General features: G+C 32.0%; 1 long non-coding RNA gene across 1 annotated transcript; it reads left to right on the top strand.

Moving 5' to 3' along the window:
• Nucleotides 1–23,368: 23,368 nt before the first annotated feature.
• On the top strand, nucleotides 23,369–24,215 carry LOC126653801 (uncharacterized). Its single transcript, XR_007632321.2, has 2 exons — nucleotides 23,369–23,551; nucleotides 23,696–24,215. It is a non-coding gene; the product is annotated as an uncharacterized LOC126653801 (long non-coding RNA).
• The last annotated feature ends 954 nt before the right edge of the window (nucleotides 24,216–25,169 follow it).

Genomic DNA, 25,169 nt, shown 5'->3' with positions numbered 1-25,169 from the left:
AATTTAATTTAAAAATTCGATAACGAGAGTCACAATTTATTTAATCTAATTATTGATGAAACTTGTTTTAACTATTAATAAGCACGTGCATGTACAAATGGCCACATTTCACATAACTACAGTTCCAACAGTTGCTGTTTGTTCACATTTCAAGAAACACTTAAACTGATCCTGAACCGCCCCCTGAATTGTTCCGTGCCGTTTTGAAACTGATAAATTCCGGCTGCGGTCGATTTAAAAAATTAAAAAAAATTACTTTAAAATTAAATATTTTAAAATATGTTTAAAATTAAAATTTAGTTTAATAATCAATTAATTAATTATATTAACAAGGGGTAATATCATAAAAAATCACAAACTTTACACGTTTTCTCAATTTAATCACGCCTTTTAAAATTTTGGCTTAATTGCGTAAAAAATTACAAACTTTAGCGTGTTTTGCAAATTTAACATAAACTTTCAATTTTGGCAAATTAATACACAAATTTTTGATATTTGGCAACTTTAGCACCGATCAATTTTTCGTGAAAAAAATGCTGATGTGTACAGCGGAATAACCACTATTTCGGCGTCCACATCAGCATATTTCTCTATTTTTTTGAAGGAAAATTCATTGGTGCTAAAATTGCAAAAAATCAAAAGTTTGTGTATTAATTTTCCAAAATTTGAAAGTTTATGTTAAATTTGCAAAACACGCTAAAGTTTATGATTTTTTACGCCATTAAGCCTAAAATTTATCATAAAAATACACCAACTTTTATTTTTTTTTCAAATCCGTATAAGGTGCTGAGGTAGCACTCATCTGTTGGTATAATTTGTTGAGGTAGAGGTCATTTTTAACCAATGAATGAATGCCACGTCGACACTGTGTATCGATTTGAAAAACAATTGGTGTTTTTATGACAAGTTTTAAAAGACGTGATTAAATTGAAAAAACGTGTAAAGTTGTTGAAGTTTTATGACATTAACCTATTAACAATAAATTATTTAAAAACATTTAGTATATAATTTAAAAAATAGTTAATTATCGCTTAGTAAATGTTAGTTTAAACATAGTCAATGATCAATGGTCCAACTATTTTATTTTTAAATTATTTCATACACATTTATTATTATATAAAAAAATTGTTTTAGCACATACTATCTCCTTATATTTAAAAGTTTTAATTTTAAAATAAATATTAAATAGTTAAAAATTGAATTTTTTATTTTTTAGAGGTTGTACAACATTTAAGAAAAATAAAAATACTAAAACTCGTTATAAAGAAGTAGTTTGTTGTTTAATTTTAGAAAATGAAAAACTAGAAAACAATAAAAACATTCAATAAGCAAACAACATTTCGTTTCTAGTTTTCTGTTTGGAAAATAAAAATTTGAAAAACACAAAAAATGAAAAAAATATTGAAAACAGAAAACAGAAAATATTTTCTACAATTAAATAGGACCTTGTATTCCTGGGTTTCCTAATTTTGTGCCATATTTAAATCCTACTCGCAACACACTATTAGAAATATTGGTGGAAGTAATTAATTATTAATTGGTGAGAATGTGACAATTCACCCACATATTTATAAGAGTGTTTAGGTTCTATCATTACCTAATAACTAGAACTAGTTAATAGGTGGTTGAATCTTTACACTTATAAACTCATTTATATTTGTTCTCCTAAGTAATGTGAGATTATCTTTAACATTCCCCCTCAAGTGCAACCGGGACTGGACATCCGGTTGTCACTTGAAATTGACTCCCCCTGAAACTGAAATTTTTGATTTAACAAGCAGCGGCAACACCAGACCGGGCCGTTGGGAATGAACATCCAGATGTACAACCTGCAAATTAAAAATTCGGGCCAGACTCATTGAAATTTTTGATTTAATACGCAGCGGCAACACCAGACCGGGCCGCTGAGACTGAACATCCAGATGGACAACCGGCAAATTAAAAATCCAGGCCAGATCCGCTTTGATACCATATTAGAAATATTTGTGGAAGTAATTAATTATTAATTAGTGAGAATGTGACAATCTATCCACATGTTTATAAAAGTGTTTAGTTTCAACCATGATCTAATAACTTGAACTAGTTAATAGGTTCAACCATGACTTTTACACTTATAAACTTATTTATATATGTTCTTCTAAACAATATGAGATTATTTTTAACGCAAACAACTAAATATATGTATAGGTGATAAGTCAAGCATGTAGTAGGAAGGGTATGCAGGTTTTTGATAATTAAGCAATTATGAAGAACAAAAATATCCTGCAACTTACATTTTGAGGCTGTCACGTTGTCCTTTTCTATTTTTGGCTTAATCTATTTGTGTGTCCTTGCACTTTGTTCTTTTTACACATAAAGTTCTTGTACTAAAATATTTTATATAAAATCCATGCACTTTCACTTCCATCATCCCGAGATCCCTCTGTTAAGGCGAGTATTGACGCTGTTAGTGCACTTTTAATTTTTTTAATTTTAGGTCCTTGCACTTTTAAATGTAGAAATTGTGTAAAAATATGTATTAATTTTTAATTTAATCAAATTAAAATTAGATATAAACTATTAAAGCTTATATTTTTAAAGGGTATGAATTTGACATAAATAAATAAGGCCGAATACTTTAAAAAGTTTCGATCTTTTAGCCCTTTTTCAATCCTACCCCGACATTGGAAGATTACCAATTTTATCCTGTTTTGTATTTTTATGTTTCAATTGTACCCTGAAATATTAAATTGATGTCTTTTTTATTCGAAAAAAATTCGTAACGTTCTCCATGTCTAGCATATATATTAATTATATATATTTAAAATTTATTTAGATTTAGTTAAATTAATTAAGAATGTAAATTATTTTTAACTGGATTATGGCTTTTAGCTAGTTTTTAAAAATAAATGACTTATTTGTACTTTTTGAATGAAAATGAATCTAATTTTATCTTTAAACTTAGTTAATTCAAAGATTTCATCCTTTAAGTAAAATAGTCGTCAAAAAATTAAAAAAATTGAGGTACAATTGAAACGAGAAAATGCGAAATAAGATAAGATTAACCAGTTTTCAACGTCAGAGAGTAAGATTGAAATGGAGTTAAAAGGTCGTTTTTTTAAAGCATTGGAGCTTTAAATAATGTCAACATTTATTTTTCAATTATTATTTTATTGAATATTTAAATTGCTCTCTTATCCTTATGTCCGAATTCTCCTGACTGGTCGTATCTAAACATTAAACCGGTTGTTAATGTCGGAATACGACTAACTTAAATTCCTAAACTTGAGCTAACTTAAAACATCGTAATTTATTTCCAAAAATAATGAAACTTTAACTTTTATATGCTAGAAATCAACAATTATCAAATTAAGTTTAGATTTTAAAATTAAAAATCATTTTTGTAAAAATTTCCCGAAATATCGAATCGTGACAAAGTTTATATTAGCGCAACAGTTTAGTATTCTTAGACCATTAAATATAAGTGATTGACGTAAAGTGATAAGAGATGATAGCCTATTATAAAACTATTAGGAAAAAAAATCCAAAAGTATGGACCCGAGAAAATAATTTCTAAATTGCCTAAATAATATTTATTAAAATACCAAAATTTTCAAAAGAAAAACACCTGAAAACCCACCAAACATCCATCTCTCGAGATTTTTGTGTATTGTTTATGTCTTTATTGTAGTTTAAATTTAATGATAATATGATATAGCCGGATGGTGGATCTGACGTTGATTTCGGTAGATTTATTTCTTATCGTGCTCACCTAACATCAATTTGACGTGGATTGTAAGTAAATCTTTAGAGTATATTTAAGATGGATCTAAATAAATTTTAAATAATTATATTCATGTTCGATAAAAAAACTAAAGTAATTTTTGTTTAATTTTATGATAATATAGTTAGAGTTAATCTTAAGATTAAATGGAGTAATGTCTAATTAAGATGATCAAGTGAGTACTATACATTTAAATTCAACTAAAGTTTATCTAAAATCCACTTAATAGATATTAATATTTGGCCCACTCAATAAAGTCAACTGTTAACTTATCAAACGGCTAACAATCAAATGGTAAATAATTTTTTTTTTACAATTTTCTCATTTTTTTTATATTTAATTATAATTGATATGTCATTTTAGAATTTATTTAAATATAAATAGTCATAGATACACATAATTTATCTACTTATTTTATGAATTTTTTTTGACTAATAGGATAAAATTTATAATAAATCTAATATAAAAAGATAAAATTTTTTAATAAAATTATAAGAGATATAAATAAGATAAAATTTAAAGAATCAAATTTCAATGTGTTTAAATTAATTTTTTATTGTAAAATTATTGAAAACTAGTGTAAAAGCAATATGACAAATTTTTTGTTGGAAAATGTTATTAAAAATTAATTGAATGGAAAATTCATATACATACATGATGCATGGATGGAAAAAATTATATATAGAAAAATATAAGAAGTATGGCATTAATATATTTCAAAAAAATTGCATTTTTAAATTTAATTTAATTAATATATTTTTAAAAAAGCCAACTTATTATATTTGACAATCATTTGAAAATATTTGTTAATTTATAATATGATTTATCAATAAAAGCCAATTTAAATATGACAATCATTAAAAATTATTCCATCCATCTGTCCTGTTTAAAAAATACATGTTTGTTTCACATTGATTAAAAAACATTATTAAATATTGTGTTTTTTCATTTTATTCTTATTAATAGTGGTTTTGAAAGTTGTGTTTAAAATTATATAGTCATTAATTTAAAAAAGAGAAATAAAAGAAAATAAAAATTAAATGTAAATTAAAATAAAAAACACAATATGGACTTTTCACATGAGACATCTAAAAATATGATACGTCTCTAAATTAGACGAAGGGAGTAGTATACTTCCTCTGTCCCTTTTATTTGTTCATTTTTAACAAAACACACATATTAAAAAAATTATTAATATTTTATGTAAATGACTAAATAACCTTACATTGATATACTAAAAGTTCACATGTTGATAAATCCTATATCTACTTCACTAACTAAATTAAAAGACAACAATAAAAAAAAATATAAAATTTTTCATTGAAATTTATAATTGATAAATATTTTGGAACAATTTTTTTTTAAAAAGGACAATTAAAAGGAAACAGAGGGAGTATATGAAAAGAAATTTAATTATATACCGATTGGATTGACACATGCAGTTTTGTTTTTGGACTTTTTATGCAAAATACTATTTTTCTACAATACTTACTTTTATACCACCTTTTTTAAATTTTTACTTTTCATACCAACCTCTTTTTCTTTTATAATGTTTTTTTATAAAAATTTTACTTTCTATAATAACTTTCATTTTCCACCATTTTCTTTCATTATTTTTAATTATTTTTTTCACCATTATATTTCTGCACTTAATATTTATTAAATATTTAATTTTAGATTTTTTTATTAAACTGATTAACATTAATTTGTAAATCTTTTTTATTGATTTTTATTTTTAAATATTTTTTATTTTTTATTTTTTGCTCATTTTTAACCACTATTTGTTATTTACCATATTTATTTTTCATATATCAACATAAAATCAACACAAGATCAACCAATAATCAACATGTAATAAACTAATTAATTTAAATTTTTTACACTAGTTTTTATTTTTAGTTTTTATTTTTTCAGCATTATTTTAGTTTAATTTTTATTTTTTTATTTCACGTGCAATATCGTTTTTTACTAATGTTAAAATCATCCAGATATCAACCGAATATCATCAAGCAGTCTAAGATACCAACAATGATGGATCCGCCTCACACTCCAGTGAATCGGCCTTACCAATCTAATATTCATGGAGTTCCAGCAAGATTTATAAAGCTAAATTATGACGCTGCTGTAGACATTGCAAGGAAGAGAGGATTTGTTGGAATTGTGTGCAACTTTGAAAGGAAAATTTTCGGCTATCTTTAGATTTATTTGGGACCCGGGTATTTTGGAAATGATGGCTCTTCGTGAAGCGATGAATTGGGCAAATTCAAAAGGTTGGAAGAAAACAATATTCGGAGGTGATGCTCTACAAGTTACCAGTATGATAACCACAAAAAATTGTACTGTGGCGGGACTTCAGGGTATTTGTGAAGATATCTGGCATCTCCAAAATTCCTTCGACGCTTGTATATTCCAATCTGTTCCTCGTATACAAAATTTTGAAACACACAACTGGGTTCAGTAAGTCAAACATAGTACCGTACCTTAATTATATTACTTTTGTTTCTCTGTATTATGTATAAGTTTTTTCATCTAATATATCTCTGTTAAAAAAAAAACAAATATCAACACAATATCAACAAAATGTCAATAAAATATCAACAATGTAATATTACAATAATTTAGCATTATTATCATCTTATTCACCAATGCTAAAATCAACAAAATATTAATCGAAATTAAACACAAAATCGACACTATAAAATTAAAATAATTCAACATCATAATTGTCTTTTCTGCTAATGCAAAAATCGACAAAATATCAACACAGAATCAACATAAATCAACACTATAACAATATAGTTATTCATAATTATTAATAATTATAATTTTTTATTGCGAACCAAACGATCAATTGTTGTCTTTGTAGTTCCATAATATTATCTCTCAAATTTGTTACAAATTTGAACATCTCACTTCTAAATGCATTAACAATTAATATCACTTCAAAATTTTAATAGAAATTCACATACAAGCATAAAACCCAACACCTAATATGAAAAATTCAACAGCTGAATAAATCAAATCAATATCTTATCAACAAAATAATCAAGAACACTTATTAATAAACCGTTCAACAATTAAAAAGAGAAGGATAGTTTGGTGAGTATTACCGGAACGATGATACATGATGATGAAAACGGTTTTTTCTTTGATAATAATGACATTTATTATTTAGTTAGAAATGGTGATTGATATGTGTAGCAAATATTTCCATTAAAATTTAAAATTGTTCAATCAAAACATTTGTAAAACTCAGAAAGAAATCAGATAAGTTTTGAAAAATTGAATCTAACTGTATGGTCATTATCATTATTAGTATTAATGTTATTAACAGTAAAAAGCAAAAACAAAATCAAATTAAAACAGCGAAAAAATTGCATACCGTATCATTACTAAAACCTGAAGTTTCTAAATCGTTGATTATGGACCCACAACAATTTCTTTCCTCCAAATAGATTTAAAGTTTTAAAATTATAAAGTTACTAAATGAAATGTAAAAATAATTATGTGTAAAAAAACCAATAAATTAATCTTTTCACAACCACTAATTATAGCATTGATGATTCTATCTGATAGAATCTATCCAGTTATCTTTAGCCAGAAAAGTAATCAATGGTGAATATATTGCATCTCTACAAAAATTAATGAAAATCCAAAGAGATTTCGTTTTAAAATTTTAATAATAACTGATAGAAAAGCTTGCTAGAGCTCTAAGTGACATATTAAACGATATCTTCTAAATCATAGGTAAAGAAAAAAAAAACACAGATCAACTTCATTATACTCCAATATTAGGGTCACATTTTCATGGTGCTTCTCAGTTATATCTAACCCGTAACACAGGTTCGTTGGCAGCAGCACCAATGTGATCATTGTATAGGGCAGTTACTAACTCATTCTCATCATCACCTTGGTTATCAACAAACTTTTTACGGGTCCCGGAACTCTGTCTATCTCTCTCGATCTTTTGTGCCACAGCCAACAGGATCGGAAATTTTGTTCTTTCCAAAATACACTGCTTGTTCAATCCTTCCATGTACATGTAAAATTGCGGATATTTAGCTTCGCGTATCTTCTCGAATGCAAAGTAAAGATTGATAACCTCATGCTTGATGCGGTAATCATTAAGTATAGGTGATTTGCACAAGTACAATGTGTCATATATACTCATAAAAGATTCCATTTCGAACAGTAGTAGCACGATACAGCCGAAGCAAAGAAGAATAGTGGGCCAATCAAACTCCACTTCGAACTCAAGTGACATACCAGCAAGCTTTGAAAGATTTGATGGCAGTCGGATCTTTCTAGGAGCAACTCCTAGTATTTCAAGGTCTGACAAAAGAGAGTACTCGAACTGGGGATTAACCAGACAAATCATGGAAGCTACAGACTATGGGATTAATTGTTGTAGTGAGAAAATAAGAATGGAATCTTTGTCGATTACTGGATTGAGATTTATAGACTCATAATTCTTTGAAATTAGTGTACTATATTAATTTGATTTATATTCTCAAAGATACTATCAAGAAACGCTCAAGTGACTGCATGCGGACGATTGGCACAAACCCTTAATCCTCGTAAAAGCTTTTATGTTGAAACTTGAAAAGACAGATAGATGGATTAATTACATAGTGCATCTCTTATCATCCACCACCACAATAATTAATTTTTTTAATTATTTCCTTTGACAAAATTTACATCGGAAATATTCCATTGGTCTCAAATTGATAACGACTTAGGGCAAATACTTGTATTAACAAGTTTAGTTTATTTAAATAAAATTTCTCAATTTGTAAAAAATACCATATTTGTATGTCCTTATTTAACTAATGTTATATTTATGTTGTACATTTAGAAAGTCTAATGCAGGTATCCAGAAATATTTACAAAAATGGCGGTACTGAAAAATTATTTTTAAATTATCCAGAAAACAATATTTATAAAAAGAGTTAATTATATATAGAATCACCATTTTTATACGAATTTTTAAAGTAACTCGACTTTTAAAACGTGTCAATTCAGGGCATCACCTTTTCATTTCTTTTCAAAAACAACATCGGTAGCATTTTTGATGACATGGCAGGACACGTGACAGACCCATCAGGTGTCCAAGTCAGCGAAATTTTACCTAAAAATGTGCGCATGTTGTTTTTGAAAAGAAATGAAAGGTGATGATATGAATTGAGATGTTTTAAAGGTCGAGTTATTTTTGAAAAATCGTGTAAAGGCGGTGATTTTATATGTAATTAACCCTTATAAAAATACTGTCACTACAAGAAAAGTGAGTTTTAGCAACGGTCTATTACAACGATCATTAAAATCGTTACAATACATATACCTTTTATAACGATTATTTTAATGTCGTTTCTAAATATAAGTATTTTACAACGCCTAATAAAATCGTTATTAAAAGTTATACTTTTAGCAACGACTTAATTGTATCGTTTTTAAAGATAATTATTTTACAACGACTAATCATGTCATTGTAAATTATTAGTTTTACCAACGATTAAATATATGTCGTTTTTAAATATTATCATTTCACAACGACAAATAATTTCGTTGCTAAAAGAAAGAAGGAATAGTTAAAATCCCACATTGAAAATAAGTGAAATGAGAATGATGCATTCTCACTATAAAAGAAACCCACCCTTCACTCTAAAAATAATTTTTACTTTTGTTGTAATATATCAATCAAAAGATAAAAAATATTAAATTTTAATAATAATTGTATTTTAAATTATAAAAATTATAAAAATTATAAAATTATACTCCCTCCGTCCCATAAAGATAGAAAAAGTACCACCTTTTTTTGTCCCATAAAAATAGAAAAAGTAGAGTTAGTTAAGTCAAAAATTATCAAAATACCCCTACATGCTTATCATAAAACATTAAATGCATATTTTGAAAAGATAAACAAATGAGTTGTAAGTGCTATAATTAGTAGAGTGGTTTTGGAAAATGTACATAACTAATAAAGTACAAAGGGTAATTTAGACAAATTATCATAAATTACCTATAAATAACTACTTTCTTAATTCTTGTAAAATGGGTACTTTTTCTATCTTTACGGGACGGAGGGAGTATAACATATTAAAATAATAATTAATATTATAATGTTTTGACAACGACTTTTTATGGTTACTAATAACTTTTAACAACCAATCTTATAGATTTTGTAAAACCTATAGCAACAACCATTATTTAAAAAAGTCGTTATAAAAAACATTACATTACGCCAACACGCACAACCACATTTGTCGTTGTTAAAAACTTTTAATAACCATATTTTAGGTTTTCACAACGACAACTCACGTTTTCAAAAATCAAGTTTCTTGTAGTGTGTATTTAATTAATAACTAAAAATGTACTAAAAACAGTTGCCAATAGATTTTTGATAATTATTTTTAATATTCAAATCAGAATATAATTTAAATTTAACGCGAATTTGATAAATTTCGCTAACCCTAAATCCAACATAAAATTTAAATTTTTGAATATCGTAACCTGTCAACCTAGGCCACACGCTCTGTAAGCCTGGTGTAAGCGGAGCGGGATTCAAGGGCGTTCGCCCATGTTTATGCCTGACTTCGAATCTGAAAAAAAAATATGAAAATGGAGTTGCTATCTAACTTATCTAGAAAATGCCTTTTCTGCCGAGTGCACGCTTACTGGTGAGACCACTTTATATCTAACCAAAATATCAGGTCCATGGAAATTCTACCGAAACTCGTGTGCTTGACTTATCGATTACATTTCTATTTACAAGAAATATTCACTTATTTCTCATCTCGACATTCATGAATCCATAGAATAATGTGGGGTCCAATTATGAATTCAAACGAACCTGGAATCTATACTGTGATTCGCCCGATACTTAGACCCGAGTCTTACAATAACGAATGACTCAGAAAAGTTGAATTCTTCAGCAAACTCTGTTATCTTTTCAATAGATAAAGAGCTTTGGGTATTCTCTAAGTCATCACGAGCACCCCGAGACCCTTCGACTACTTCTGATATTTCAAATTAAATTAGGGGGAAATAAAGAGGAATAAAGAATTTCGAATTTAAAAAGGTCAAACAAAGAAAAACTGAAAAATTAATTGAAGATCACGAACAACAGCAGTAACCCAAAACCCAAAAATCAAAAACACGAAATTAGAAGATTAGAAGGAAAACACAATATCTCAAAATCAGATATGCAGGATCAAATGAGAGATAGGGAGCAACCTTGAAACGAGAAATCTTGAAGGAAATGCAACACAAAAAAGGAACTGCTTTATGAAATCTGGAAAATTTTTAAGAAAACTGAAGTAAAAGAAAAGAAATGGTAAAAATGAACATTTATTCCCAGAAGTTGGGGATTAGGAAGTTGAAAAGACGTAACCCTAAGGGTCGCGTCGGATGGGTGACAAATGTCATAAAAACGAGACACTTGTCTCTCATCTGATAACCATTAATCGCCGATGAGTGACACATATCAGAAAGAAGAAAAATGGGAATTTTGCAGGAGAAGCAAAACGAATCGCCAGAATATGAAACGACTCGCCTCCAAGGGAGCTAAAATTTACCAGGGGATAAATACCAAGACTTCAGCTTACTTGCGTGCGTGGGGGGGGGGGGGGGCTAATGATGTATACCGAATCCTATATTAAGTACAATGGAGCCGAGTCGCAGGAGATCCAATCTCAGACGATCCCGGACTCCCGCCCAAAGGGCTAAACCAGACGAAACCGGAGGCCGAATCCATAGAATCCGCCTCGACTGGAATATCATATCATCCAATAGGAGAAACACCGAATCTCTGATGACTCGGACAAAGCGCGTCGACCCCGGGTGTCACGACCCGATTTCCATCCTCGAAACTCGAGCCGCGACCGGCGCTAGGGAATGGGAGTGGTAGCTCCGAAACCCGTAGCAAGCCTAAAACCACTACAAACTTATTGCGATATAAACAAGTAAGTGTTTTCAGAAAAGCTTTTTAACGATAAGATATTAAACATCTATGTACATTTTCTGAAAACCATCTATAGAAACTAGGGTCTTACAATGCGATGCCACATCAAGCATTGCCCTGTTTCGCACACCAAAAACAAACGGTTTAAAGCGCAGTAACACCATTCAAGTTTACAAACATCAGAGTATAAATATACATTAGACCGTTTGACAAAACTATATACATATCTAGGACTGGTCTACTGCAGCACTACTGATACATACTTTTTCTATACATACTTCTAAGCAGACTTCTGAAGCAAGAATAGAAGCCTGTCACGTCAAAAGACTATATACCTGAAAAATGGTTATAACAACGGGGTCAGTCGAAACTGAGTGAGTTCATAAGTTTACAGTTGAGTATTCTATAAAACAAAACAATGCAATAAATCATTCATTCATATGCATCCAAATATAACTTCCGATTGAAACCCTAATCCTTGATTCATCGAATTATCAAAACCAAATTCTTTCTTTCAAACAAAACGATATATCTTAATCTTGCTGGTAGGTTGCGGGATAGTTCAACCAGATCAACCAATACCATTTGGTACAGTCCCGGGATAGTTCAACCAAGGTGATTGTCCATCTCAAAGTCCAACGATCGATCGATATGAATTTCGTATTCAAACAAACAAAACATTTTCAAACACAACCGAAGGAGTATACAACTTGAACTTAACTAGTGATCACGTAGTTCCTATTGCCGCCCAATAGGAAAGCATGTTTCATCAGATCTATACTGGTTTCAAGATAATGATGCATGTATTTCATACAAAGCATTTTCGATAACAATTCGTGTTATGCAATTCATATAAATCATTTTACGTTTAAAAGCAATGTATTTTCAATACATCAAAAGTAAACACATATAAACTCACTGCTTGCTTTTTCCCCAAAAACTTTATTACACGACCTCCGTCAAGCTCCTTGTCCAGTAGCCGGTTGCCTTGTCGGACCTAAGAAACAGACAATCATGACTCGAGTGAGACTCTAACCCGATAGACATTCTAGACTCGAGGTATAAACACACACGTAACTCGTTTACTAATCGATAGTTAACCGATAAACTAATCAATTCCGATAATTCTACGCGTAGGCGAGCAAATACCCAAAATATATCGATCGGCCAAACACTGTGCGAGCGCACGTCTCACTGTGCGTTCGCACAGTGGACTGTGCGTTCGCACACATGACTGTGCGTTCGCACAGTCCTTCAAGACTGTGCGTTCGCACAGCACTGTGCGATCGCACAGTAGCGGGTTTTCACCCTGGCTCAACTTTTCGACGAGCTTTCCGATATCCGACGTGCTTACTATATAAAAACGATCCTAACTCATCCAAAACGCTTAATCTAACATCTAAACATCCAAAAACGATCCTATAATCGATAAAACGATAAAATCGTTTCGTGGCCTAAAACTTTGAATCGATATAACTCAAAATATATCCGTCCAAACGATAAAACGTCAAGCTTACCGTGATACGCCACTGGAATACGATCAATTCGAGTTAAGAAACGTCAGAAACGGACGAGAAACGGCGATCGGACGACGGAACGTAATTGAAACGGCGAGCGAGAGAAAGAAATGAAATGATAATGGTGATCTGATGCCTTCATAGAGAAGGAGTTGGAAGATATATACAATCCGGCTAAAGTACACTTTGATCCTTGAAACTTTTTAAATGTTTCAATTTAATCCAAAACTTATTCAATTAATCTTTCTATTAAATCATATACGTATTATTCATATCCAATAAATAATACTATCTCAAAATATAATATTTCCGTTAAAATCCTCAAATTCCTATTTTCGAGGCTTAATCGGCTAATTTGCACTTTAGCCCCTAAACTTTTTCAAAATTTACGATTTAGCCCCAAAATGCCTCCACGTCCAAATTTTCAATATTAAATTCCTTAAATCCCACTAATCCGCTTTACAAACATTATTCTAAATTCCCGATAAAATTAAATTAAATTCTTCTTAATTTAACTTATCGGAAATTACGACACGTGGCACGATTTATTTATCTTAAAATAATTGGGGTATTACATTCACCCCACCTTATAATAAATTCGTCCTCGAATTTAAAACTTTAGCTCACGTACCTATCAAAAGAAACTAACACGTCCATAAGAATTATAAAAGATACCTTGAACATTATCGCCAAACTCTTGCGCCTCTGGCGGATTCAAAGCAAAAACTCTGGCCTGACCCCCACCAGCCTGTGAAGTCTGACCAGCACCACGACCTCCACCATTCCTTCCTCCACGATTTCCATAACCACGGCCTCTCTGACCAGTAAAAGTACTTCCTGTCTGACCATATCCAGATGTTGCCTGATATGCAGTCCTCTGTTGGTTATAGGAAGGTTGCACCACAGTGGTCATTGAGCCTTGAGGTATCTGCCTCGGACAATGTCTAGCAAAGTGACCATACTGACCACAATTAAAGCACGCTCCTGAGACAAGATGGCACACTCCGTAATGCCTCTTGTTACAGGTCTGACAAATAGGAGGTTCAACTCCTGCATCACTTGTTGTCCTTGCACTATATCCTTCTCCAAACGTATTAGCTTGTGAATCATATCTAGCTCTTTTACGTTCTCGATTACGCTGAGGTCTAGGGAAGTTTCCATCATGAGGCTGTACTGGAGCACTCTGCACCACATACACATTCTCATTTCCAGTCGGTACTCGATCAGAGGGATCTGGAAGTCTCCCGTATCTAATCAGGGTAGACTCAATTTGTTGAGCACTATCAATCAGCTGAACCAAATCCCTAGTCACACTCGACATCAAGCTCACGAACTCGGGTCCTAAGCCCTTTACGAACCTCGTATTCACTCTAACCGGATCCACATTCAGGTCTGGTGCAAAACGGCTCAATCTTGTAAAATCCGTAACATACTCCTGCACCGACCTATCTCCCTTTTCCAAATTCAGCAATCGATCCCGATGCAGCTCAGTGACTGAGTACGGTAGATAGGACTCTCTAAAGCGATTAACAAACTCAGCCCATGTCATCTGATCCATAGTCGGTTGAATAACACGTTGAAACCAATCCTTTGCTGGTCCTTTCAACGACATTTCTATCATCATAATAGAATGCCTTTCATTAGCTTGGAGACGTCTAGCATTACGCTCCACTTCGTCCAGAAAATCCAACGCATCTCCAGTACCGTTGAATGCAGTTGGCTTAAGACGCATGTAAGCCAAAGTAATATCTCTATCCACATTCCCGATTAGATGTTGCTGTTGTTGCAGCAATTGCTCCCGTTGCATAGTCTGGTTCTCCACGTGAGTTGTTGCCATAGTCGCAATTCCAGTTAAAAACTGTTCCATATTAAATCCTCCAAAATTCACTGGTTGAGGCATTCCTGGTGCCTGCACTGGTTCTTGCACATTGGCAGCTTGTCCTCTGCCTCCTCCAGCTGCTCCAGCCGGTTCCTGCTGTCCACCCTGGACAGAAGACTCATCTTGAGCCTCTCCAGCTATTGCTCGTGCCATAGCGCTACGCGATCTAGTTTGTCTCTGGCCAGCCATCCTGACCAAAGCAAACAACGCCCCGATCAACAATCATACGATAAACATATTCTTACTTCTAAGCGCAAAACTAATCATATATGCAAACGGATGCACTAGTATACTATCGATCACACACGTATAACAGACTCACATCCTATAGATAAGAGTTGAAAGCGCGAAAACAAACGAAGACAATTCAATGACATAATTCGAATCCTATAGCTGCAGTAGTTCCTATCTTAACCTAAAGGCATTGTCAATCCTAGGATCACATAACACACAAAACATAAGGCAATGGCCTAGGAAACTAAACCATTGCTCTGATACCAACATTGTCACGACCCGATTTCCATCCTCGAAACTCGAGCCGCGACCGGCGCTAGGGAATGGGAGTGGTAGCTCCGAAACCCGTAGCAAGCCTAAAACCACTACAAACTTATTGCGATATAAACAAGTAAGTGTTTTCAGAAAAGCTTTTTAACGATAAGATATTAAACATCTATGTACATTTTCTGAAAACCATCTATAGAAACTAGGGTCTTACAATGCGATGCCACATCAAGCATTGCCCTGTTTCGCACACCAAAAACAAACGGTTTAAAGCGCAGTAACACCATTCAAGTTTACAAACATCAGAGTATAAATATACATTAGACCGTTTGACAAAACTATATACATATCTAGGACTGGTCTACTGCAGCACTACTGATACATACTTTTTCTATACATACTTCTAAGCAGACTTCTGAAGCAAGAATAGAAGCCTGTCACGTCAAAAGACTATATACCTGAAAAATGGTTATAACAACGGGGTCAGTCGAAACTGAGTGAGTTCATAAGTTTACAGTTGAGTATTCTATAAAACAAAACAATGCAATAAATCATTCATTCATATGCATCCAAATATAACTTCCGATTGAAACCCTAATCCTTGATTCATCGAATTATCAAAACCAAATTCTTTCTTTCAAACAAAACGATATATCTTAATCTTGCTGGTAGGTTGCGGGATAGTTCAACCAGATCAACCAATACCATTTGGTACAGTCCCGGGATAGTTCAACCAAGGTGATTGTCCATCTCAAAGTCCAACGATCGATCGATATGAATTTCGTATTCAAACAAACAAAACATTTTCAAACACAACCGAAGGAGTATACAACTTGAACTTAACTAGTGATCACGTAGTTCCTATTGCCGCCCAATAGGAAAGCATGTTTCATCAGATCTATACTGGTTTCAAGATAATGATGCATGTATTTCATACAAAGCATTTTCGATAACAATTCGTGTTATGCAATTCATATAAATCATTTTACGTTTAAAAGCAATGTATTTTCAATACATCAAAAGTAAACACATATAAACTCACTGCTTGCTTTTTCCCCAAAAACTTTATTACACGACCTCCGTCAAGCTCCTTGTCCAGTAGCCGGTTGCCTTGTCGGACCTAAGAAACAGACAATCATGACTCGAGTGAGACTCTAACCCGATAGACATTCTAGACTCGAGGTATAAACACACACGTAACTCGTTTACTAATCGATAGTTAACCGATAAACTAATCAATTCCGATAATTCTACGCGTAGGCGAGCAAATACCCAAAATATATCGATCGGCCAAACACTGTGCGAGCGCACGTCTCACTGTGCGTTCGCACAGTGGACTGTGCGTTCGCACACATGACTGTGCGTTCGCACAGTCCTTCAAGACTGTGCGTTCGCACAGCACTGTGCGATCGCACAGTAGCGGGTTTTCACCCTGGCTCAACTTTTCGACGAGCTTTCCGATATCCGACGTGCTTACTATATAAAAACGATCCTAACTCATCCAAAACGCTTAATCTAACATCTAAACATCCAAAAACGATCCTATAATCGATAAAACGATAAAATCGTTTCGTGGCCTAAAACTTTGAATCGATATAACTCAAAATATATCCGTCCAAACGATAAAACGTCAAGCTTACCGTGATACGCCACTGGAATACGATCAATTCGAGTTAAGAAACGTCAGAAACGGACGAGAAACGGCGATCGGACGACGGAACGTAATTGAAACGGCGAGCGAGAGAAAGAAATGAAATGATAATGGTGATCTGATACCTTCATAGAGAAGGAGTTGGAAGATATATACAATCCGGCTAAAGTACACTTTGATCCTTGAAACTTTTTAAATGTTTCAATTTAATCCAAAACTTATTCAATTAATCTTTCTATTAAATCATATACGTATTATTCATATCCAATAAATAATACTATCTCAAAATATAATATTTCCGTTAAAATCCTCAAATTCCTATTTTCGAGGCTTAATCGGCTAATTTGCACTTTAGCCCCTAAACTTTTTCAAAATTTACGATTTAGCCCCAAAATGCCTCCACGTCCAAATTTTCAATATTAAATTCCTTAAATCCCACTAATCCGCTTTACAAACATTATTCTAAATTCCCGATAAAATTAAATTAAATTCTTCTTAATTTAACTTATCGGAAATTACGACACGTGGCACGATTTATTTATCTTAAAATAATTGGGGTATTACACCGGGATTCAGACAGATTGTCAAATCTGCCTATATTCTTGAGTATCTTTTCTATTTGGACACAAACTTCAACTTAGGAAGATAACCTCCAACTTAGGAAGACGAGACTATTGAGGAAGACGTTCCTAAATAGGACTCATGTCTGAATAATGAATATCACTCCTAATCAGGGTCAAAACCTACAAAATAGGATTCACCTTCATATTACAACTCAACAAGATATACAATCATCTATTATAAAAGGAGTTTGAGGTATGCCTAATCACACAACTACAATATATACTAAAAACTCTGCTCAAAACTCAATACTGACTTTAGCATCGGAGAGTTAATCGGATAACCACTGTCCGGTTAGTTTCTACCTTGTTTTGCAGGTCACATAATCGGATCAAAAGGAGACTCCATCAATAATTATTTTTTGATTTATTATAAAATTGATATTTTTTTTTTAATTTGAATACAAGTTATTTTTTTTATATTGAGTGATTGTGAAGTGTATTTAGTTGGTTTTTTTTATAATTTAACATTAATATTAGATATACGAATGTAGATGTTTTAAAATATTTTTTATATTTTCTATAATATTTTATATATAAATTTAATAAATTAATAATTCCAATAATTAATAAATTTTTGATCCACTGTGTATATTAATTATTAGAGGGTTGACTGTTAAAATATTTGAAAAAAATAGTACATTTGCATGCGTACTTCTAAAAACCGAATTTCACCGGTTTTGATGAATAACCGATTTTTTTTGGTCAAACCCGAATTTGACCAGTTTTCTGTCTCTTGAAATTTTATACATTTTGGTTTTCAAAACATTGCTAATTGGCATTTTCCGGATCCAATGGATGATTGCATTAATTGGGGAAGATAATCCCACAATATTAAAAAATAAAAATATAATTGAATTTATGTTATTAAGTATTTGTTGAACCTAAGCCCACTTCTAATACTTGTAAAATGATTTTTTTATGTTTTATAGTTTGGCTTGCAATAAGGTAGAAGTTCATAAGTAAAAAGCTAAAAGTGTTGAGGTTGCATCCTGATGAAACGTGTCTTGTTTGATTGATTCAGTTGATGTTAGTTGGAGGTGGAAATGGTCCTCGTTTAGCAAGAAAAAATTACTCCCTCCGTCCCATTTTAAAAGTCCCATTTGACTTTACACACAGATTAAAAAAATATTAATTATTCTCGTCTTTTCATGTTTTTTCATGTTTTACCCTTATTAATGATAGTTGAATTTTCTATAGAGCTCATCTGAGATAACTAAAATAAGGGTAAAATAGGGATATTAAACTCTGTAGATCATTGGACTTCACTCAAATTACAGAAAGGTCACTAAAAAAACTTTTGTTACAAAATAGTCATTGAACAATACCTTTTATTACAAAAATGTTTATGTCGTTATAAAATGAAGATTAAACTTTTTGTGAATTACAAAAAAGTAATCGGATAATACCTTTTATTACAAAAAGGTCACTGAACTATGTTCCTCTTTGTAATTTTGGCTTGCCACGTAAGTATAAATGTTGCGTTTTTGCGTAAAACGCAACGTTTTATATGGCTGAACCCCTTTGTAATAAAAGGTATAGTTTAATAACCATTTTGTAACAAAAGTTTTTTTAGTGACCTTTCTGTAATTTGAGAAAAGTCTAGTGACCTAAAGAGTTTAATATCCGGTAAAATAGGGTATTCAATAGAAAAACATCCTAAAAATAGTAATGGGACTGTTTAAATGGGACATCCCAAAATGAAATATGAGACTTCTTAAACGGGACGGATGGAGTAATAATTATCAGGATTGCTTTTATTTTTACTATCTACCACATTTCGAGAGGAACCCAACAATTCTTTCTCTCTCTAAAAAAATTATCTCTCTTCTCTCTAATTCCTAACTAACATTCATAGTTTAGAGGCCGAAAAACCACCTCCTCCAATTTTTTTCTTTATTTTATATTTTAATATATTTTTATCTTCAATAATTACTCTATAGATGAAGTTTGTTTTGTGTTTTTGAAGGTTCATTTTTTGAAGCTTTCTAAAAAACCTTGTCTTTTCAAGATAATGTTAAGGATCTATAATCCAAACAAAATTTTTTGATGTCTTTTTGATTTGCATGTCAAGATCTTGTTTAGATGATGTTCATTGAACCTTAAAATATTGAAGTTTGTCTTCAATATTTCAGTTTGGTTGTTTATTTTAATATTTATTTTTATTTTTGTTGATAGTTTTCTAATTAGTTGATTTATTGTGAAGAACATGTTGTGAAAAAATTGAAACTTTAAAGATCAAGCAGTTTATCGGTATAGTCGGACGAGATCACCCGTCCAACGGAACTTTGTTCTTTGTTGTACGCCAAGATGGTTTGTTAGCGGGATTCGGTTTAATTTTTTTTCCGATTATTATATTTGGCTTGTATTTTTTATTGTTTCATATTTTATTGTTAGATTAGAGTATTTAGAAGACCATGTATTTGCTTGTTGTTGCATGGCTTGCATGTTTGTACTTTAATCTTGGTCTTCAATGAATATCTCCGTTAAAAAAAACATTTCGAGAGGAAGTAAGAAACTCAATTTTTAGAATGGTTTGCTTAATGCAGGGATGATCCAAGCTTGGATTTGCCAGGATGTTTTTTAAAAGTGTTTGCTAGGAAGTGTTGTTTCCCTCTGTTCCTGCAAGCTTATCAGAATTGATATAGAAAGTTGATTTTTTTCTCTTCTTTCTTCAATGAAAATTATAGAAAATCACCTTACTCTTGTGATAACTCGAAACTTGAACCCTATCGGTCTTTGATTAAGCGCTCCTGCCACTTAAGTTAACTCATCTCATCAAAAATTTGGTTTACATTAGTCTTGTTTTGTTTATTGGTTTGATGTATAAGGTGAGGCTTGCTGTTTGAGTTGGGGATGATTTTTTAGCTTTATTATTCAAAAATGTCTTTACCAAAAATAATTATGAATCCTTTTTTATCACTAGCAACCAAATTTACAAAACAATATAGATTCAGAAGATTGTTTAAGAACCAAATCCACATTGTCAATAATGTTTGGGTTGCTATGGGCTGAATCTGCACCTGCAACATTCTCACTTAAGAGAAACAAATCAAGACTACGAAAGATATATTATGAGACTTTTTAGATTGAACAATTCAGGCTTTTTCAGAAATTTCAGCTAATTGTGTCGACGGTAAGTCTTGAATTATCACATCAGCATAGCTTTGGATTGGGGGCTGAACTGAGCTACATTCAACTTGAGACATAGTCATTAGAAGTCGCATTACGGGTTAAAAATAGCAGGCACAATAGTTTTCTAAGCAACCCGCCACAATTTGGTGTATAACACAGTAACATAACAACATTGAAAATTAACAGTAATTGCCTTTTTTAAATAACTGATGGAAAAAGATTGGCAGAGCTCTAGTTAAATAAATTAAGCATAACATTAAAATCATAAACAAAAAAATATCCAATCAAACATGAGGAGGCCATTCCATGTTGAATAGGAAATGGATAGCTTCAACAATAATTGGGGGAGGAGGTCCCTTGGCCTCAGCAGCAACATGATCATTGTATAAAGCAGTTACCAGCTCATTCTCCTGACCACCTTGGATACTAAAATTGTTTGTACGAGTCCCAGCTAAACTCTGTCTCCTTTTCTCAATCTTTTGTGCCACGGCAAACAGGATCGGAAATTTGCTCCTATCCAAAATACTCCGATTGTTCAATCCTTCGAAGAAAGGGTAAAACTGAGGACACTTAGCTTGGCAAATCTCTTCGACTGCATTGTTGACATTGATTGCCTCGTGCCGGATGCGAGGATCGTTAAGTATAGGCGATTCGAATTGGACCAATGTGTCAAAAATGCACTTAATGCAGTACATGTCTGACCAAGCTAGAAAGCCGAGCAAGTATGTGGCAAGATGATGAAAGGATGATTTTGATTTCTTCGTAAATCCGTTTAATAGCAAACCGATAACTTCGCCTTTGAAGGGAGACAATGAACCAAATCGGACGCGAATAGTGTTGGCTGCCCTGAAGTTGAATGGATTGCTTAGTGGTGGCAGCCAATTTAGACCACGTACACCTTGCATAGCTCTTATTCGCTTTCTCATATAATCCTGGTATCCACCTTGGTTGATGTTTTTGAAGAGTAGCAGCACGATACAGCCGAAGTAAAGCTGAACAATGGGCCAATCAAGCTCCACGTCGAAATCAACTGACATAGCACCAAGCTTTGAAAGATTTGATGGCAGTGAGAGCTCTTCAGGTTCGATTCCTAAATTTTCAAGGATGCTCAAAAGGTCGTCCTTGAAACCGGGAACAACCAGACAAATCAAAGAAGCTAGAGCTGTGATTCTGATATTATCTGACGCAGATTCATTCGCAATATTAAGAGCCAGCTGAAACACTTTGTCAGCAGTTTTTCCCGTATCGCTTGTGTAGAAGAAACATGTCTCTTTACCCTCGATTACCTGACGTTGAGAGCGCCTGTTAACTACTTGCTCCTTTCGATCCATTTTTTTACAAGTACTGTGTTGTTTGTCTCAGAGAATAGAGAAGAAATAATAATGTGGGTTAATTTCATAATTGAGTGCATGGAATATGAATATATATAGACTCAGAAACTTCAACACTAAGGAGTCTCTTGGTTTCCAACATTTGAATATTAGTAGTAATAGACTGTTAAGCTTCCCGCATTGAAAAACTAAATTAATAACTAAAAGTTAGTCTCTCAAAGTCTCAAACAGAGCTCTAGTTATGGATATTAATTTGGTATTCAAGGGTGATATTATCGAGAAGCGTAAGGGGAGTTGAGTGATAATGGCAAAATTCACAATGGAATCTCCAAAATTTTAAAATTAATCCCTCATTTTATAATAATAGAAAATATTTTTATTTTAAGTTGTCCCAAATATATAAAAAGTTTCTATTTTAAGCTAATATTTTAAGTGCTCTTATTTTATAAGTATTCACTTGGAGTGACCTCAGTTTGGTTCTGCTCGATTTGGTTCAATGTGTAAGTTGTTAGAACTAAACTGAACTATCCTTATAAAATTCAAAACCAAACTTCAATACTCCTATGTTTTAATTTTCAAGTTTGCAACTGTGCGCAAGTAAATCGAAAACTCATCACCCGGACGGATTTCTCTGGAAATTATCATTGGACGCTTCAGTTCTTTGTCACTTTTTACCTGTCCGAAAATAAGTGTCTACACTACAATTTAGAGAATAGGCAAAAACAATCAAGGGTCCGAATATAAGATACAATGAGTAGGGGTGAGCAGAAACCGAACCAAACCGAAAAATCGGACTGAACCGAACCAAAATTTAGTGTGGTTTTCGGTTGTTTGGTGATTTCGGATTGGTTTGGTTTGTAAATAAGGGTAATTTGGATTTCGGTTAATGATTTGGTTTTAGGAATTTTAAAACCGAACCGACCGAATAACCGAACAGACCGAAATCCCCTAAACTACGTCGTTTTAATTACCCTATTCTCCTCTAAAACGGCGACGCCCAGCATTCCATATTTAAACCCTCTTTAATTTTTTACCTAACCCTAATCATTTTCCTCTCCTTTCTAGCACAGCCAGCCTCTCTTTCTTTTCCTCAGACTCTCGCTCTCCTATAAACCCTAACCCTAAATTGTATTTTCTCTCAGTTTATTAGTGATTGACTCTTAAATCTTACACAATACACTACTTGGTGAAGATTGTGTGAGTATATCTTCGATTATCCGTTGTATTAGAGGTTTAATTTCAATTTTTATGTCTTAATTTTTTGATTTCTGTCTAATTGATAATCTTTTTTCATTTTCATGTTCAAAACGTGGGATTTATGCTTGTTCATTAGATTATCAGGTAATACCCTTATTCACTTTGTCCTTGTTCCTACTCTGTAATCCTGTTGTTTACTATTTCTTCGTTATATGTGTAACTGACGTGATTTTTTTTCTTTCTTCCATGTTATGAACTAGGGATTTTTGGAACCCCTTTCGTGTTTGGCTTTAATTTTACAAGTACAGGCAATTAGGGTTTTTGATTTGTAGATTTATTTTTAGATTTTGTGTTCTTGCTACTTTTAGTTACTAATTTGTGTTCCTCTTTTGTTTTATCTTCATGGCATATGTATGGAAGCCCCTTGATTCTATGGTTCCTAGCCCCAATTCTGAAACTGAGACTGACTTTTGATCTAATAATTAACACCTAATTTTTTTAACTTTTACTTTACATTTAGTTTGATTTTTCAATTACTGTAATATAGCAGACTTAATTTGTAGTTCTTTAATTTTTGCTACTTAATTAGTTAAGTTGTTGGATACTTGGAATTGGATGTAATTTGCCTTTCAAATTCTGTAATGAGAGTTTGTTATTTTATTTACTTGTAATCTGTATTAAGTTTCATTTCAAACTTATTGTATTCTTATTCTGTTGTAAATTATACTTTTAGGAATGTTTTAAAACCCAGACCGCTGGCAGAACCGGAATGTCCACTGGTTCAAGGTTCAACCGGTTGAACTGGTTCAACCGTCGGTTCAACCATTTAGATAAAAATATAAAATATATTATAAATTATAAGATATCAAAAAGTAAAGGGAAGATTAGGATAATACTCTATTTTTTAAAATAATTTGATTTCCTACCTCAATAAGGAAAAGATATAGAAAATATCTAATCATTCTAATGCTTTTATTTTTTTTACTCTAATGCATGTTTATATTATAATTATACCTACTTTTTATTAATTTTTTACTCTTATCATATGACAACTGTCATATTATTATATTTCTCTCTCCTTTCTCCTATTTTCTTTTCTTCTTTTTTTCTTCTTTTTCTTCTTCTTTTTCTTCTCTGTTTCTTTTTTTCTTTGTTATTTTCTTCTTCTTTTTTATTTCCTTTTTCTTCTCCATTTTTCTTTATTCACCGTTCCTTCATCGATTCGCCGCCGTTTCTTCATTGCTCCATTGTCGCTGCATTGTTCATTCATATTTTTTTAGTTCATGGTGATTATTGCGATTTTTTAACATTCATATATAAAATAAATTACTTTTGAATTTTTTTTAATTTTAGATCTAAAAATCTGTATGAAAAATGATATTATGATGAAAAAACGATTTTCTGCACAAAAAACGATTTTCTACAAAAAACAGCATCTGATTATCATAACACTGCTGAAAAAATAATAGTTTTTTATATAAAAAAAAAACAGTCTCTGATTATCATATGAGTATCACTGTATTATCATGTTGTTATCATAACACTGTATAAAGAAAGATTTTCTACAAAAAAATTTGATTTTTATGTTGTTATCACTGTATTATCATCTCGTTATCAT

This window comes from Mercurialis annua, linkage group LG6, assembly GCF_937616625.2.
Source record: "Mercurialis annua linkage group LG6, ddMerAnnu1.2, whole genome shotgun sequence".
NCBI classification, from domain to species: domain Eukaryota; kingdom Viridiplantae; phylum Streptophyta; class Magnoliopsida; order Malpighiales; family Euphorbiaceae; genus Mercurialis; species Mercurialis annua.
The sequence above is the reverse complement of the archived record's forward strand: the minus strand, read 5'-3'. Positions and strand labels throughout refer to the sequence as shown.